General features: G+C 40.5%; 1 long non-coding RNA gene across 1 annotated transcript in view; it reads left to right on the top strand.

Annotated features, from left to right (window-relative positions):
- Positions 1-15,308, top strand: part of LOC138261995 (uncharacterized) — a 29,950-nt gene extending 14,642 nt beyond the window's left edge. Inside the window, exons 2-4 of the long non-coding RNA XR_011199186.1 lie at positions 8,225-8,311; positions 9,071-9,117; positions 15,133-15,308. This is a non-coding gene — a long non-coding RNA (uncharacterized lncRNA). The remainder of the gene's footprint in view (positions 1-8,224; positions 8,312-9,070; positions 9,118-15,132) is intronic.
- Positions 15,309-19,453: the final 4,145 nt, after the last annotated feature.

Here is a 19,453-nt window from a genome sequence, read left to right as displayed (position 1 = left end):
GTTCCAGGAGACAAATTTAAATTGGCTCACTAGCTTCTCTCAGCCAGTAATTAGCTTTGAACAGGTGTGAATGGGCATGTAGGCAAACATTAGGCTCACCTGAATGGGCAACACAATATATACAGGGTGGGGGCTGTGGGCATTCTTTTTGACAATACTGAGTCAAATCCTGCTTGAGTGCCCAGGGGTCATTCCCATTCACCAGGTAGTGCAAGGCACAATTTGTCACCTTCAGGTACCCACTTCAGAACACTTTCTGGACCTACTGAAGATCAGAAAAGGACGGGACCTGTTGTGTGTGGCCTGAGAGGAGCCCTGAAGGACTGGATCTGCTCCCTCTTGTACCCAGGACAAAGAAGTGGACTTCAAGGGTCATAATGCCAACCCCGGTTCGAACTGCAGGCATAAAACAAACTATAAGAGGCCTTTTCCTGGAAGTACCCAGCTACCCAGTGGCAACTGGATCTGGACTGAACCGTTCTGATACGCTCTGCCTGACACCCTTCGAGTCTCTAAGTGCCTCCCTTGAGGTCCTGGAGGAGCTCTAGAAGTGTACTCCTGTGGTGGATTCGGGCTTAAAGGACTAAATCAGAACATAAAATCTTTGACCAGGATGAACATTGTCAGTGTATTTGACCCGTTCTCCATTGCAGTCAGCCTCAAATTACGCCTAAGTCCTAGTCTACCACTACCACTGACTATCATTTGTACTTTAGGCCTGATTTAGATCTTGGCAGAGAGAATACTCCATCACAAATGTGACAGATATCCTGTCCGCCATATTATGATCTCCATAGGATATATGGGATCGTAATACGGCAGATGGGATATCCGGCATGTTTGTGATAAAATCTAAATCAGGCCCTTTGTGTTTTTAGGTGCTATTTTTAATTAAACTTAAAAAAATATGTCTCTGGCTCCACAGAAGATATTTGTCATTTTGGTATTATTTAGTTTATTTCATTTTTACACTATTTTACTAGTTCGTTTTGGGTTTCTTATTGTTTTGCATTTTGACTTTTTGTTACTGTTTTGGTACTTCATAAATACTTTACAGTACACATTGGTGTATGTTAAGCCTGTCTGTGCCATAGCTACCAGGGGGTTGATGTCAGATTAATTCACTGACTTTGAGGGTTCACCTTGACAAGGGGTTGTGATTATTCCTTGAGATGGGTAGTAACCCGTTCTAAACAACTTACAGTCCATTAGTGTGGTAATTATACAATTATGTTATTTGCCATATTTCTTTCAAACAGTTGAAACTACTGGCATCTAGAGATAAAAGTAATGAAATGTTGTTCTGTTTTAGATCCATCCTACATGCACAATTAATTTGCACTTTGGAGATTTAACAACATAGTATGTCCTAAAGAACTGGATACAAAAATATGAATTTCCTCCAAAATGTGATGGATTTCCTGTCCACCATTTTATAAGTGCCATTGGATATAATGCACTTGTAATACATGCTCTATGTTGAGATGGTTTCTTGACTCCTGTCCTGAAATGCAGTACGGAGAGGGACAAGATACTGAGGTAAATTATGCTGTACCGTTTGAGGCAAAGGCTGAGAAGATTTGTGTTTATTCTTTTATTGTCTTACATTTTTAAGCTTCAGATTGATAAAGGAACAGTTCCCAGTGTTGCAGACTCTGCCAGTGATTATATTGTACTGTGCTGTAATTTAATTAACGTGGTGCTTACTACCACAAAGGGTTAAAGCATTCTACTTAGAGCAGCACGATGCTCAGGAACCCAGGGTTAGGGATTAATTCAATGGTTATTGGTTATTGCTGATTATTGGGATCAGTTGAGCTTATCTTCCAGGAATGATGCTGACTTATGTAATATTTCATTCTGTATCAGTTATTTTTCCACTTTCCTGGTTCCATACCCCACAATTCATCGACATCGCCCATCTACGTTATCACTGTGCCACCTATGCCCTTTCACACTTTCTTGATTTTAAATTCCAAGTTTCTGTTCAAAATGCATAGCTTTAAATAAATACTAATGGAAATGGCAAAGTCTGAGTCACACCTCACTTGATTTAGGTTTTATACCCGTAAGTTGCCAGCTGTTCACTCTGTTATTTTTAGTCAGTAAGAAAGTACCCGTCCAATGCCCCAGTTGTACAAATGTGTGTGCAACCTACAGATTACAGGTCCAAATGCAGATCAAACTTCACAGCCCTTCATCCTCCCACAGTTAGTATTATGTTTCTTTATGATTCAACTAATATTAATGCTTTTATTACTTATGGTCATCTGAATTATGGTTTCTCTAATAATTCCTCCTTGTTACATTTATCATTCTTGAACCTCCCATCTGCCATCAGACATAGGAACTGATTTTGACCTTGGAAGATGTGGTGTTAAACTCTGTCAGTACAATGAAGTAAAGTACTCTGTTTCCCCACCGTCCAAAGTTTGAGATGACCACTGACCCAAAAAACATCTCTAGCGCTGGCAGGAATTGGCGTCATGGTGGCTCCTGTCACCCCTCCCCCCCAGTTGGGCCACCCCACTCATGCATTTCAAATGAGAGGTGGGAAACAACAATCTTTCCCATGATTTCTTCATGTGCTTCCTGTCCACAAAACAAGTAACCAACAGTTGGAAGCCCCAGTACTCCCCACAGTCCTTATCCTCCTTCCAGCAGTTACCACTGCCCTATTCGCCTTCCACCCGCCCCACTACTATCCCTGTATTGCTCTTTATACTCTGCCACCGTCACCAAGCCTGCCCACTCCCCTTCGCCCCTATGTGTACGTTTGTCCCAGTTAGCATTATAGTAAAGTTATGTAGCTGTTCAATTTCATTGTATGACAAAGACTCCTCAACCCTTTGTCTACTTTTTTTTGCATCTTCTAGGCTGGGGTTGTTAAATGCAGAAGTATTTATGTCCCAACTGTACTTATTGTCCAACGTTATCATCACTCACTACTGTCACATGTAAATGTTGTTGAGGATGTAAAAAACAATAACATTTTTTTTTAAAAACACATGGTGATTTTTGTCAAAGCATTGTAAGTTTGACAGCAGCTCTATCAACATGATGGAGTCGCATGGCAAATTTACAATGTTTTTTATTTTTATTTTGCAACACAAAAACCAAAGGTAGAATTTTGTATTGTCAAATAAAGAAATCAATGCCCTTTCCCACCTCCCCTAGAGTTTTCGATGATGGTGAGGGGGGGGGCATTTGAACATTTTCACTGTCACTGATAGACAACGAAAATATGTATTCACCCACTATAAATGGTGGGCGGTCACATGGCCAGACCTACAGAGGCCCTTATTCCATCATGCAGTCGGAGTTTTAAGTTGGTGGTGGATGCAGAGTAGTCTGTTGTTGACAAAATGAAGGACTGTCTGTCTCCACGTGAGGGGGTGGATTTTCAGTTTGCCCATTCCAACAGAGTATCCTCTCAGCCAAACTCTAAATCGGGCCCATAGTTTACATTAGCAAAAAATACCTGCTTTTTTGTCCTTCTGATATTTTGCTTGTTCTGGCCCTCCTTTTATGGCATTAAACCATATTAGTCATACTTCCTGACCATCGCTTCCTGCAGCTACCAAGTGCGCTCACCTTTTTCAACTGTCTGTGAGTTTGGTGGGGATCACCTCAAGAAATGACATGAGGAAGAGTTGAAGAAAGCAGAATGGAGATTACTATAAGTAATTCATGCATTCCGTCATGCTTTCTCATCCCTTTCCTTGAGCTTGAGGATATACCCAAGCCAAATATTGAAGTTCAATTAAACAAAAAGGCACACTAGGAATCAAAAATTGCACACAGCTTCCTGATGAAATGTAATAAATTGCTTGAATCAAAAACACAATATATAATGTAAGACTTTCCTAGTTTAAGTACTGATTAACCAAATGGCAATGACTCAATATCTGAAACAATTAAACAGCAGTGAACCAAAAGGTTTGAAGGGGAAGCCTATGTGGGTGCCCTGCCTATATCTAGCAATGGGACTCCTGTTGCTACCCTCATGTTGATATCCTTTGAACAAATAAGAGTTGTTGAAATTTATTAATATCTCAAGCTTAAATTGTTACAGAACAACCCATCTACTAAGGTAGTCATTGATTGTTTAACCACTTTTTACATTATCCCAAAAAACAAATAGTGACTCACTCTTTCTAATAGTGGCTGTGAGTTCTAAATAATCTAAACTCTTTGCACCATGGAAGTTTGGTGGTTTGATAAATTAGATGCTATTGAATATGGTCTGAATAGTGGAAATTATTTCTGGCAGCTCCTATAACAGAATAACTGGGATGAAGGTGTGAGGTGATTATTTAAGAATATATTTATTTCTCCATAAACAATGTGTAACATTATGGAAGTATTTTACAACACTGTGATTTTCACAGTAAGAAAGTATTGATCTTCCTGGGTAGAAGCTGTTAAATTGTGACTATTTTAAATGGATATTGTTAAGCCTGATGTTAATCCTCTTGGACTCATGCATTAACGTTTATAGGTGTAATTTGAAGTGGGTAGCAATACAACAATAAAAAGCATACAGTTATTTTTGCTAGTAGCAACATACTTGAGCAAATGGCAAGATGACAAGACGGTTAACACACAGGAAGGTACCTCAAATTGAATGAACAGGGTGTTCAATTCCCCACTAATCCAGGTAACGTATTGTGTTCAACTGTGATGTTTACTATGGATTGTTTTTGGTTAGTATGTAGGTGATAACTCTTTTGTTGGTGGGTATCATCTTAATAGTACCACAAAAGGATCTGTAAAACATATATTTTAATAAAGTAGAGGAATTGAAATAGGTGAAGTAGAGGAATCTTTTTGGTAGCATGAACCCATTCATTTGAGCAAACAGCAAAATGGGTAGTACACAGGAAAGTGCTTCAGATTGAATGAACTTGGAGCTCGATTCCCCAATAATTCAGGTAACTCATTGTGATGTTTGCTATTGCTTTTTTTGCTTAGTATGTAAGTGATAACTCTTTGTTGGTAAGTATCAATTTAAAAAGTATCACAAGTGGATTATTAAAAAATAGAGCAATTGGATTAATGATGGGTGGAGGCTTGTGAAGTAGATTAGAAGAAATGCAGGCTCTCATTGGTGTACTCCAAGACAAATTAGGAAACAGTGTTTTTATTGGTTAATTTTGAGCTCCCTGGTGAGCTATAGAAATTCAGCCCCCTTTTGGTATCTTTTATTGAGACAAAAGAAACTCAGGTTCTCATTGATGTACTCCAAGTCAAATTAGGAAACTGTTTTTATTGGTCAATTTTGAGCTACCTTGTGAGCTTAAGAGCTCTCAGGTGCTTACTGGTATACTTCTAGTCAAATGAGGAGTCAGTGTTTGCATTGGTTCACAAAGATTCCTGTTAGTGTATGTCTAGTTGGTTAAAAGACACTGTTTGTACTGACTCATCCTAAACTAGTAGGCAAGTATATAAAGGGTTTAGTGAAGGAGAAAACCTTACTCACGAGCAGCTGATGGGACATGGGCATGTAGTGGAGATCAGGAAGATCAAAAGGTGAGAGATTAAGACAGCAAAAATGTTGATGCACTACGCCTCAACTATAGATAAGGTATTTGGGTTGTATAGGTGAAAGCAAACAAAATGTGGCAAAGTATACTTTCAACTTTGATTATCCTTTATTTTCCTATAAATCTGAGGAAATTTGGATGGGTCTCATTAAAACTGTGTTTGGATCTTTGAACATTGTAATTGAATTATATGTAAAAGGGTTTGCTTAATAAGCAAGGGAATTTGCCACACAGTGAGCTGTAAATTACACATCTTTATTCTCTTGCATGTACCTGTGAACTCAACATTCTAAACCAAACTTTTGTTACTTTCTACTCTAGCAGTGACATCACACTGCTACAGAGCCTGTTCTGAGCCAAAAGGGTTCTGTTATAAAACTTGCAAGACACTACACGTTCTGATTGTTCTTTTGATTTTGTAGCATGAATTATTAGTTAAGGAAGAGATAGTGGGCATTTAACCTAATATTGAAATTCAGGCTCATGAATGGGTAGACTTTGGATCCTTAAGATAATGGGTGAATAAAGCTTTGAAAAAGCAATGGATTCTCTTAAGAGTGGGTAAGTGGCCTCCCTTTTTTTCTATAAGGAAATTAAAAAAAAGTAATGTTTTTTGGATACTTTTGAGTTATGCCTCTTTGCTTCTTCTTTTCTATTTCACTGTGCCAGTATATAGAGTCTTTTTACAATTGGCTTGTTTTGGAAGAGTAATATGATAGTGGAACTAAAACAGAGCTTTTGCAGTTTTTGTAAGAATATTCCTAATGTATTAGCCCATGAAGAGATTTAACTAAGAAAAGCAGATATACTGAGTGGCTGGACAATATGTTAGCATCTCAAACACAGAATTTGGTGACTTAGATACAGTCATTTTGTGTTAGCAGAAATGCGTTTGAGCAAATAGTGAAATGGTTAAACACAGGTAAATACTCCAGGTTGAATGAACAGGAAGTTCAATCTATTTCCTATTGATCCAGGTAACTAATTTGAGGAGATTTGATCAAGGCAAGCGCATAAACTTGGTTGTAGTCAGGGAACATGTGAGCACTCTAAACCCAGAATTCATAGATTCTTTTTAAAAATACATTCTGACAAAATGGCAGTTCCTTCAGCTAAATGGTAATTAAGTTAATGCTTATTTATAATGACACCCTTTGTTGTTCAATCTTCTTTGCATTGACAATCTCAGTTTCATTTTAAATATTAAGTAAATAAATATACGTGAATATGAGAACACTGCTGTCTATTTTTTAGGTTGTGCAGTTTTTTTAATTTAATCAATTAATGCAAGTTTTCTAATTATTTTGCACATATTAAGTCTTAACAGCCCTGAAGAAATGCCAGTTCACTTTAAGCTGAGAAACAAGTGTTGGCTGTACAACATCAAAGAAACATAATGTTGCACTTGACATAAATGGAAAGGGACTCAATTAAAATTGTTTTACTATATTGATGATATTCAAACAAGCAACACTGCATTTTGGAAATAATGCTATGCAAAAGAGTTGCAAAATAAAAATAAAGAACCAACAAAATGAATATTTTAATAAAATGTTAAAAAAATACATTTAATTATTCATTAATTTAAAACGTGTTGTTATATTTTTCTTTTTTGGACTCTCCACCAATTTGTAACATTTATTGTTACAGTGGTTCTTGAACTGTTGGAAATCTAAATACAGCAAAAGTGTCCTGTATTCATTTAAACCCATTGATTGGGCATCATTCATGACCTCCGGACTACCTCATATAACCATTTCCTGTTATAAGCAAAACAATGATAATAGCTTTAGTAAAAAGGAAGGTGCAGGGTTTAAAATCAAAGACTTGCCAAACCTTTAAATATGGGAAAAAAATAACTGAAGACCTCAAATCTCCCAAATATCTCAAAGATATCACGGTGACTAAAAAATTACATGGCATAAAAAATGCCAACGACAATGAAGCCAAAATGCACAAAGGGAGGATCTTGAAGAATTTCCAGGACCAACTGCAAATTCCAGTGGGGAACCATAGCTCTCCTAGAAGGATCCAATAATATGTAGCCTTTAAGTAGTTCTTATATCAGAGAAGAACATCATTCATAGAACCTCATGCCTCTATAAACACCATATTTGCCACCCACTAAACCTTTAAAGTCGCTGCAGGTAATCCCAAATTAAAACTTTCCAAAAGAAAATCAAGGATCCTATAGGACAGGAAGAATGGTGCAATACATGAGATAAATATCACGACTGAAATGAAGACTAATGATACTCATGTGGTCTACCAGTTGACAATTTTCAAGAGGACTGGATGCCTTAGTTGGCAGGTCAATCCTCTGAAGACCTAAATTTTCGGTGGCTAAACTGCTAGATGGAGTTATGATAACTGATAGGGGTTGAGACTGGAAACGTAACACTCAAGATGGTCCTGCTGCTAACTCTTAAAGTAGTGGAAATCACATTTGATAAAACCAGTGGTGTGTGGGAGACCAGGTGGTAAGTACATCTTCGAGGGCTTCATTTAGTGAGTAATTTTGGCAGACTTTTATTGGATGGTGGAATAACAAAATACCAAGGGTTGTCCTGGATGGTTGTTTTAATGTGGGTTGCCGTTGGTAGAGAGGAGAGGAGAGGAACGTCTGAGGTCTTTGGTAGTCAGGTGGACAATGATGGCAATTCTTCTTTCTTTCACAGGTACATCTTCGAGGGGTGTGACTGCCGCCAGAGGGCTCTCAGCGCATGAACAGGAAATTTAAAAAAAGAAAGAGAAAATACATGATGGTAAGTAATGTGATATGGAAAAGGAGATTCTCCCATCACCAAAACTCCAGAGGTGCACTAGCCTTCCAGGAAACGTTCCCAGACTCGCCCTCTTTCTGAATACGCAGAAAAAACACAAATAGGTGCGGTGAAGGGATATGGAAATTAGCCTCACTCTTTCTCCTAGGTCGTCTCCCCATTAGTGCAATGGGTGGGGTAGCGGTATCTCTATATTATCAAGTATCAGGTAGCTCAGGGACCCGGGTGATACCAGTGCAGGGGCCCACCGGGTTAATGAGGATAAGGAGGCCCAAAGTATTATCAGGCATACAAGTGCTTCTTGATTCACTCTTTTAACCCACCTCAACATTGCCCTGTCACTCACCGCGCTCCTGAGCCGTGGCGAGTGCTCAGCGTCTCAGGCCGAGTCCCAGCACTCTACCTCGAACCACTTGTCATTGGTGTCCCCCTCTTTGTCTTCTTCTTCTTCTCCTCGCTTTTTGTCTGCTTCTCGTCCTCGTCCTGGATGGCGCTTCGCTCTCTTCCCCACCTCTGTGTCGTTGCTTGTCCTCCTCTCTTTTGCTTATTCCTCCTCTGTTCCTTGTCCTCCCTCTCCTCCCCTATCTAAAGTACTTCCTCTATTTCTATGCCCCTTTTCCCATGTTTTGGTTTCTTCTTCCGGGTCTCCATCCTGTTTTCCTTTTTATGATAGGCTCAGTAAAAAACATTTGGTGTCATGTAGAACCTTTGCGTAACCATTCCGTGTTGTTTTCTTTGCAGCCTACGCAACGAAGATCCCGCGGGAGGATCCTTCTCCAGAGTATCAGGTAAGTCAAGAGGGCGGGAGGAGGTTATGTCATATGGTGCTATATTGACATGCTCATTCTTTCCAAGCAAACCTTTAGCACAAACTTGGACAATCGAGGGGATGCAGGGAACACCCAAAGAAGATCTCTGGGCCATTGAATCAACAGCGCATTCATCCACTAGCTACCTCATCCTTGAAGTTGGAGCAAAATGTTGGAGCCATTAGATTGCTTCTGGCTGCAAACATGTATATGTGGGATTACCAAATCACTTTCATATTAACTGGTGGATTTCCATCAGGCCTAGCTCCATGTTCCTTTTAACCAGATGTTCTGGTGCTATCTCTGTCCTTCTTTTATGATCAGCATTTTGAAGTTAGTGTACTTCCCTTTGGTTAAAGGCAGCTTTGAGTTTTTTTTAAAATAATGGCACTCGTACTATTGCTTCCACATCAGGAGAAATTACACATGTACCCTTAATCCAACAACTGGTTGATTCATACTTAATCTAAGTCTTGGTCAAAAACCTTTTAATCGCAAATGCCTATTCAATAACACATTTTTCTGGATGGTCTCATTCTTCCAGTCACTCACCCAGACATTTTGTCTAGAAGTCACATATGCACCACTTAAAAAGGCTGCAGGCCTAATGGAGTCAAATGCTACATCCTTTAGATATTCCATCATACCTTCCATGGCTCAAAAGACTTCCTCTTGCATAAGATCATATGAATTAAAAAGTCCTGTGTCAAAGAGGTGGCCATATAAACTGAGTGTACTCCCCACTCCCTTGGATAACATGGATCATACACACACATTTTGTAATGCAGAAAACACTTTCTGATCCACAGAATCTCTCAGTGTCAAATCTTTCACAGACATTGATAGAGGCCTCATTAGGTTTGGGAGCATGGAGTCTACAGAAATGTGTCTAAACAATCCCAGATCCTTATTCAATACAAGATATAATTTGATGGAATGTCAGTTTCTCTGGGTTATGCCGGTCTCTCTGAATGACTGATTTCATGAAATGGTGAAGAAACAACTGACACGTAGAAGGCTGATCATATTTATTAAACATATCTGCACCCTGTGGTTAATATCCGCCATAGGAGGCAACCCCACGTTAGTTATGATGTGCTCTTGCAAGGCTTTGACTTTTACCTTCATTGTAAATTTTGAAGAAGGATCTACGTTCTTTAAACCAGCCTCTTTCGCCATTGATCAGGAAGAACACTTTGCTCCCTCCTTTAAAAGAGCAGAAGTTACAGCTGCCTCAATCAGTTTTTGCAATTCTCTCTAATTGTGAGGTAAAGTGCATCAACCAAAGGGAATTGATTGCATCTTTTAGGCGATCACCAGCTGGACCTGCATATCAAGATAAACACCGCACGCTATCCTATTTTCCCATTTCCTTCTGCAGTATTGTTGATCAGACAGGAGGAAAAGGGTGTAATGCAACAGCTTCTGAATCAACGACAAAATCACTGGCGCAGGCAGTGGCTGTTTCTAAAAAAATCCTGGCCTCCCCGCTGCCAGACCAATAAACAGCAACCTCAACAAACCTTCACATCACAAAGTCATCCTGACAAGGAAAGAACAAAGCCCTTTCTCCTCCTGCTGCATTATTTTGCAGGAGCAGAAACTAAACCATTTGTGCCGCTGTGAATAATCCTGTAGTTCCTGAATGTGTATCTTATTCAGAGAGATCCATCTCATGAGGACAAAGGAAACAGGAAGTGTTGGTCAACGCATATGACAAATATGGTTTACACACAGGAAAGGAAGGTAACTGGAATAATCAAAATAATACAAAGACTATGAAAACAAAAAAACACGTTTTTTTCTTGCTAGGGTAAACTATGCCTCATGGGGTCAGAAGTCTCAACAGTAAGGAATGCGACGGGGTACAGCAGAGAAAGAGGTAATACTTGTTATTTATGGCACTACAAAGATGCAGGGCAACAGGAGCAAAGCATGATTTGAAAAACAAGCTGCCATAGTCCATTTCAATGATAAATCTCAGTCTGAGCCATAGTTTCTATTCATTAAATTACAGCCACTTATATCTGTGGGAAATTGGTTTACAAAAAATGGTTAGTGGTTGCTATTTAACATTGAATAGTTAGTTGTGCGCTACAGAATCCAGGCAGGAGCTAGCGTCATCAGAAATAAATACGCTTACAGGAATACATGAAAATAAATGGGATAAAATCTTGCAATACCCCCTTCACGCTTCCCAAAATTCGAAAATCAAACATATACAACGTAATTTATCATATATGGCCTATATGACTCCGGTATTGAATTGTAACTGAAATAGCGTTCGAAAATGTTGCCCCAGATGTGGACTAGAACAGACAGGATTTGACCATATGTTATGGAAATGCCATGAGGTGGCTAGTTTTTAGTGGAAGGTCACAGAAGTCCTTGGAATGTGGTAGGTCATACAGACCTGTATACAATTCAGAGTAATGTTGTAGGCCTTATATGCGCCCCACCTGGAACAGGTGGGAACTAAATTCCTAGACCTGGCATTATTATTAACAGAAAGAACTATCACAATGAGCTGGAAATCGAATGTGCCCCGCCCTGATTGGTCAAATGGTATAATGTAGTAAAACGGGAGGCAATGGGTGAAAGTCAGGGTCTTCACGGGGAAGATAAGAGAAGGGCGAGGAAGCACCAGAAAGTAGTAGAGTGGGTTGACAATGGTAAATTTATTTGAAAAGGTGATTAAGAGTGACACCAGACGTCCCTGAATAAAATATTCCTCATAGCGCATTGAAAAAGTATGATAAACATGTAGCAACTGTAGGGCAAGATAGGCCGGGTAGACCACAAGGGAGAGGCTATGCATATTAATGAAACCCCCAAGGGAAGAGAATGTAAATAGAACATAGGCTGCATCCCCACCTTAAAACACACACTTCTACACAAGAGACAATAAATGGCAATAAAGAGGCCCACGCTTCACTGGGGTAAATGTTGGGTTTATAGATCGTTAGGCGGAAGTCAATAGCAACATGTACAAAGGTCAGGGGTACGCAGGGGAAATACTCTGAGTCAAGAGTGGAATTAGCCATCAGAAGCTAACCCATGGGAGACGCTTGGGATGGAAGGTAAGGCTATGAAGGTGAGTTAGAAACCCTTGAGAACGTATGTGGGTACAGCTTCCTATACAACAAAACATGCTATTGTGAATAGAAGTTGTAAATACCCATTATGCCTGTTTGCACGACTGGTTGAGGCTTACTGGGGCTGGAGCAGCCAACAGGCAAGTTAGGCAGATGCCATGGGGCACCATCTCATTGCAGTGCTTATTTACTGCAAAATTCCGTAACCCAGTTCACCTCGTTCTTCACTCACTGTCAACGTTTAGAACCAAATGCCAATGTCCAGTTAGTTATAAAATGCTTAAAATCAGCATTTAGGATGTCAAAGTATACCCAATGTTGATAAATATTAAAAAAAGAGGCATAGAGAAATTTAGTCAGTTGACCATAAACTGAGAGTGGCCCTGAGCTACGATTGGTTGAACTGCCTTGTGTTGGGGGCAGGACTGAGCTATAGTTTGAAATCTGTGTTTGGCTAGACTCGGCAGATCTAGGCAGCGGCCAAGGCTAGACTGTGCTTTCAGCTGGCCGTGTATGTAAGTGGACTGTTTTGGATCTTAACTAGGTCTTGCTGCGGTTGTACTGGTAGCTGGACTTAGGTCTCTCTTGGGCAGTAGGCTTGACTTGACTGAATTGAGCTCTGAAGTGGGCTGGGTTCAGGTTGCGGAAGCTATGTGCTGAAATGCAATAGACATTAGCCACAGCTGAGTTTTGGGTTGAGGACAAGGCAAGACAACAACAACACGTCTCAGCATCAACTCCAAAACGTGCTCAATGGATGGCTGGTTTTCAAAAAACACATTCAAAACCTGCCCATTTATCTACCTTAGTCTTTCATCCTTTAACAGCTGTACCACTCATAACTTCATTCTGTGTGGGCCTTGAATGTCAAATTGGGTGTAAACAGATTGTTGCATTCGAATTGACATTACATGTGTGCACATTTCATGTGCGCTCAGCGTTTTTTCCCTGCCCAAATTTCTTGAGTTAATACCCATAGAAATTTGTATGTGGAAAAAAATACACAGCTCTGGGTTTTGCTGTTCAGAAAGGGGCAAAACATCAGTTTTCTTATGAAATAATACTGCAACCCCATGTTATCCCTCATTTGAATATGAAAGTTTGGAATGGGGAAGCAAAATCGAAAAGAAAAGGGAATAGAAGCTATATGGATGATTATGAGTGTCACAGAATTTAGGTCAGCAGACACTAGGTTTCAAACACATTCCACCAGTATCCCTCCCCCAAAATATGCAATTATGGGATAAACCCCCTAAAATGGAGAATAGCCATTCAGAACTGAAATTATTGGGTCCGAATCAGTATGTGTTCCAGGGAGTTTAATGCTCTCATTTACTACCTGCTCTGAGGAAGTATTAAATGGGAGAGGATGGGCCATTGCAGGTTTACATGCATGGCTGAGGGCTAGTAGGTGCAGGTGCGGTGCCCAGAGAGTGGTACCCAGAGTCCTGGGATTTTGATGGCTGCACATACTTTCTCGCTGTGCACTCTGGCAAGGGGCAGAGCACTGCTTGTGCTCCTTCCTAGAGGTCCCACTGTTTTACGAGGTGTAGAATCATAGCTAGTAAAACCTGTTAATATGTTAGCGAACACAGGGGGTTATTACAACTTTGGAGGAGGTGTTAATCCGTCCCAAAAGTGACGGTAAAGTGACGGATATACCACCAGCCGTATTACGAGTCCATTATATCCTATGGAACTCGTAATACGGCTGGTGGTATATCCTTCACTTTACCGTCACTTTTGGGACGGATTAACACCTCCTCCAAACTTGTAATAACCCCCACAGTATTTTCGGGTCAGGTAACACTGGATCTCTGTTGTGCTCTTGATTGGGTGGAGAGGTTTTCATTCTGGTGATATGGTTCAACTAACCTCGCAATCAGTACCTTTTTATGGTAATATTTTGTTCTCCGGGGCAAAAGTAACCTGCCTTCGTAATGATAATACCAATCATTATTTGCTGTGACTAAAGACAATTTGGTTTCTGGAGTGCGGTATACAAATACTCATTTTTAATGTTGTAAGGTAAAGATGAACAATCAAAATGTTCATGAATCAAGTCAAGGAATGGGAATTACATTTTGTAACAATCTGCATTATTTATCTGACAATACAATTCAGTCAGACTTTCCCACTATATCCGGGGCAGATTTAACAAAACCAGCACTTAATAAATCTAGATCTGCATAGGCACTGAATATAATGGCACGGTGTTGCCTCAGCACCTCCAAAATAACCATACCGTAGATCAAAAGGTGAATGAGCAATAAAGATGCCGTCAAATTTTGTTTTTATCTAATCACCTTTACTGTGTGTTCAAATACAGAAGTCAAATGTGAGGCTATGTCGTTTGACAAACTGCTGCTTATTTTTTTAAAATGGAAATTTGTGTTTACTTCTCTTTTTCTGAGTGAGGATTCTGTATAGATAGCTATAATGGTCTTACTGTGCGTGTGAAAGGAAAGACTTAGGATGTCATTCTTTTTCTATCGCACAACAAAATTTACAGATCTGTAAAGTAACTGTACAAATATTTCAAAATATATCAGCAGGTAGGAAACCACAAATAAAGCACATTGTTTTAAATTCAGAAATGTGATTTAAACAAAGATTTTAATCGGATCTCTATTGATGCACAAATGAAATGTTTGGTGAAACCCACTTTTCAATTATCGTATGAGCGCTGTATAGTTTTATCAGTAAAACTGCACGTCTGTGCAAATTTAGAGGCCATTGTAATTGTAAATGTGCTGTCTGTAAATGACAGTGTGCTACCACACCATGCTTTAGTAATATATTTGTGATGCACCCACCATCACCTACATACTGCACCCTTTCCTCTCTCTTGAGAAATACATTTGCTACACTTGTATCTTGTGTGACACTTTTTTCACAGTCCCTGTGACTTCAGTGATGTAACACTGATAGCAGCACCCCAACTCTGAAAATATGCACAGAACCACTGCAGCCTTGAAGACACCAGAAAACTTGTAGTTGTTTGGAGAGCGAGCGGTCTCCCCAGCAGTACTGCTCGGGCAACTTGGTAATGAGCACCTAACTGTACAAATAAAATTGTTAATTTGACAAATAGTGTTTGCGATGACTGATGCCATATTTTTATGGAAAAGGACCAAGATCTATAGACTGCCTGGTCACTATTCTCTGCTGTGTCTCTCTGGCTGCCTGCTACTAAGAGGTCTAGCTCTTACCTTTTGTGTTGCACGGAGGCCGCAAGCCATTAACAGTCAATGAAAATGAATGGATGAAAATTAGAAATAGTTCTGTAGAGCACCACGATACCCAAATGGGTTTTCTGGAGCTAGTTTGTTCCAGAATTTAGGGGTTAACAAGGAGAAATCCATGTGATACAGAGGTCTTCAAGAGTGGCAGGTTTGAGGTTATGAATTTATGGCCAGATTTACACAAAATAATGTATAAGGTACTGCTGAATAACTTTCGCATACTAATGTTTTTTTTGTGCCGTAGATTGACATTAGCACAGCACAAGCAATTGAGTTGTGCAGCACCAAACCCTGAAATGTTACACAAAGGGGACTTCCACGGACGGAATCAGCAAAGACATCCTCAAGAATGACCCACAATGCCAGATCAACAAAAGTCACACAAAGTAGGATACCCTGGCTTTGCTGGAACCTAACACTAAAAGAAAACAGAAGCAAATGATGGTCAAAAGGAAAGCTGCATGCTATTCCTATGTGAAATCAACATTTAGCTTGATTCACAAAGGAAAACTGACAATTCTATGTAAATGTACTACTTTTCGGTATGCATGAACTACATGCAGTGCTTTACAACTCTGCTCTCCCTATACTTACGTCTGCAGAGTTCTCCGCACCCAACGACTCTGTAGTAGGGGCACAGAACTCCACACACATACATAAAGTGAGTGCTGAGTCGTAAAATTCAGCTTGTCATTTCCGAATACTGGAAAGTAGTAAACTTACACATTAGTATAAGTTTACCTTTGTGAATCAGACACTTAATTTTCACAAAATGACACAAAGGAGTTATAATACACGATTTACACAGCGGTTCTCAACCGCTTTAGTTCTATGGATTCCTACTATAATTCTACTGAAAACCAGGTGCTCCTCTACAATTTCTACGATTTGAACCTCAAAACAAAATAAGCATTTGAAATGCAATGGGTCTCGTGTTACTCGAGTTGAAGCTATTAGCGTTGTAAACTCCTAAACCGACTTTTCTGGCCACATAAACTGAAAAGTAAAACAGTTTCACATAAGCGAGCCTATGGACACCGTGAGCGCAAAGCAAACACACAAAAGGAAACAGAAGTCCCCTTGCAGTGAAACTTATCAGCAAAAGTGCAATTATCCATGTAACCGCAAAAGTGCAATTATCCATTTAACCGGCAAAAGTGCAAATATCCATGTAACAGAGTCGATGTCATGGGAACACATTTTTTGTGTTTTATCGAAAGAAAGGCAAAGAGTGAAACAAAGCAGCATCTACTAAAATATCAAAGGGGCTGCTCCACCTAAAACTGAGAGCATGCCTGTGTACATGAACAGAGAACAGGGAACTAGTCAAGAAAAATCCTAAAATGCTGGACTTGTTACAGGGTACAAAATATTATTTTATGAAAATGAAAGCGTGTCTACATAAGAATGGATGCAGGACAGTGAAGCGCTTGGTGTCCCTGCCACTTGAGAATGCTACAGTCATGTCTATGCCTGGGCATTTGTGGGCTAATGGACAGGGCAGGCCCATGCATTGTAAAGATCAATAGGACCACCATGGGACAGAGTGGAAGAGCACTGGTTCTCCAAAATATGACTTGTGGGCCCACTGGCACCCCTGGCGCAATGTAACCACTGGGTGAAGGAGAGGGCACTGTATGGCCATAAAGATAGGGTGGTGGGTAGTTATAAAGTAAGGTTTCATTTTAAGGTGTAGGTTAGCATAGGGTCAGTACACTTACACTTGAATCTATTTTACTCAACGTAGTGGTAATCACAGTAGTGGTAATCTCAGCAGTGGTAATCCCTGCAGTGGTAATCTCAGAGGTAGTAATCACAGTAGTGGTAATATCAGCACTGGTAATTCCTGCAGTGGTAATCTCAGAGGTAGTAATCCCACTAGTGGTAATCTCAGCAGTGGTAATTCCTGCAGTGATAATTTCAACAGTGGTAATCTCAGCAGAGGTAATCCCTGCACTGATAATCTTGGAGGTAGTAATCACAGTAGTGGTAACCTCATCAGTGGTAATCCCTGCAGGGATAATCTCAGAGGTAGTAATCACAGTACTGGCAATATCAGCAGTTGTAATCTCAGAGTTAGTAATCACAGTAGTGGTAATCTCAGCAGTGGTAATCCCTGCAGTGGTACTCTCAGAGGTAGTAATCACAGTATTGGTAATTCAGCAGTGAAAATCCCTGCAGTGGTAATCCCTGCAGTGGTAATCTCAGAGGTAGTAATCACAGTAGGGGTAGTCCCTGCAGTGGTAATCCCTGCAGGGGTAATCTCAGAGGTAGTAATCTCAGCAGTGATAATCCCTGCAGTGCTACTCTCAGAGGTAGTCATCACAATAGTGGTAATTCAGCAGTGGTAATCCCTTCAGTGGTAATCTCAGAGATAGGAATCATAGTAGTGGTAATCTCAGCACTGGTAATCGCTGCAGTGGTAATTTCAAAGGTCGTAATCTCAGCAGAGGTAATCTTTGCACTGGTAATCTCAGAGGGGCTCATTTCAATGTAGTAGATTATATGTAGCTGTATATGGACTCTGTTGTATTTTAGGTGGTGACATACAACCCTTGATGCTGAGTCCTCGGTCTGGTATGTTCATTGCATTTGCGTGTGAATAACCTCAAAAGTTTTCTGTTTAGAACGGCTTCCCTGAAAAACATGTTTAAACCACTTCCTCCTCAGTGAGAAAAAGGACCTCTGAACTGAGCACAGCACAGCGCCTTCCTGAGGGGCACCTTCCTCATATTAAGGGAAACATATTAATTTGTTTAGTTTTTACTCAACCGACTAGGGCCTTATAAAACAATGGGACTCGGATAGAATCTATTTCACAAGCATTTGCAATGCAATGGGTCTCGCGTTTACTCGAGTTAAAGCTATTAGCTTGTAAACTCCTAACCAGACTTTTCTTGCCACATAAACTGAAAAGTAAAACAGTTTCACATAAGCGAACCGACGGCTGCCATGAGCGCAAAGCAAACACACAAAAGGGAACAGAAGTCCACTCGCAGTGAAATTTATTGGCAAAAGTGCAATTATCCATATAACCGGCAAAAATGCAACTATCCATGTAACCAGCAAAAGTGCAAATATCCATGTAACAGGGTCGATGTCATGCAAAGTGCTTGACTTCTGGCCAGCGAGATCACGCTGCCTATGAAATAAAGAAAAAAAATAGTGCAGAAACCATATGGAAAACATGGAGCCTTGAATGTTTTCATTAGTTGGTCATTGCGCTCAAGGAGGGCTAAACACCGGAAGAGGCATGACGTAAGCATGCATTCCACTAATGAAATTAAGCTAATTTTAAAAAGGAAAGCTCACCAACCAACCAAATTGATGGGCTTGACATGGGTGTGGTTAAAAGCCCACAAAGAGATTACACCAGGGACGGAGCCCAACCCTAAAAATACAGAAACAAATATACATCAAACAAATAAATACATTATAAACTATTTTATTTAGTTCGAAAACAAAATATTAAAAATAGAAATGTTCATCTTAATACAAATTTTAATACAAGGTTGATGCTTTTCAAAATGTGGTTTTATTTCTAAATGCAAAGCAATATGCTACATGCTGGCATATCACTTTGGGGGTCATTCCGACCCTGGCGGAAACCGCCCAAACACCGCACAGCGGTCAAATGACCGCGGCGGTGATCACAACTTTCCCGCTGGGCCGGCGGGCGATCTCAAGCAGATCGCCCGCCGGCCCAGCGGGAAAGCCCCAGCAAAGATGAAGCCGGCTCCGAATGGAGCCGGCGGATTTGCTGGGGTGCGACGGGTGCAGTGGCACCCATTGTGATTTATGGGGCCCTGTTAGGGGGCCCCTGCAGTGCCCATGCCAGTGGCATGGGCACTGCAGGGGCCCCCAGGGGCCCCACGACACCCGTTCCCGCCAGCCTCTTCCTGGCGGTGTAAACCGCCAGGAACAGGCTGGCGGAAAGGGGGTCGGAATCAGCGCCGCCATGGAGGATTCCCTGGG

Source organism: Pleurodeles waltl, chromosome 10 (genome assembly GCF_031143425.1).
Source record: "Pleurodeles waltl isolate 20211129_DDA chromosome 10, aPleWal1.hap1.20221129, whole genome shotgun sequence".
Taxonomy (NCBI): Eukaryota; Metazoa; Chordata; class Amphibia; order Caudata; family Salamandridae; genus Pleurodeles; species Pleurodeles waltl.
This window is presented reverse-complemented; position numbering and strand designations above follow the sequence as displayed.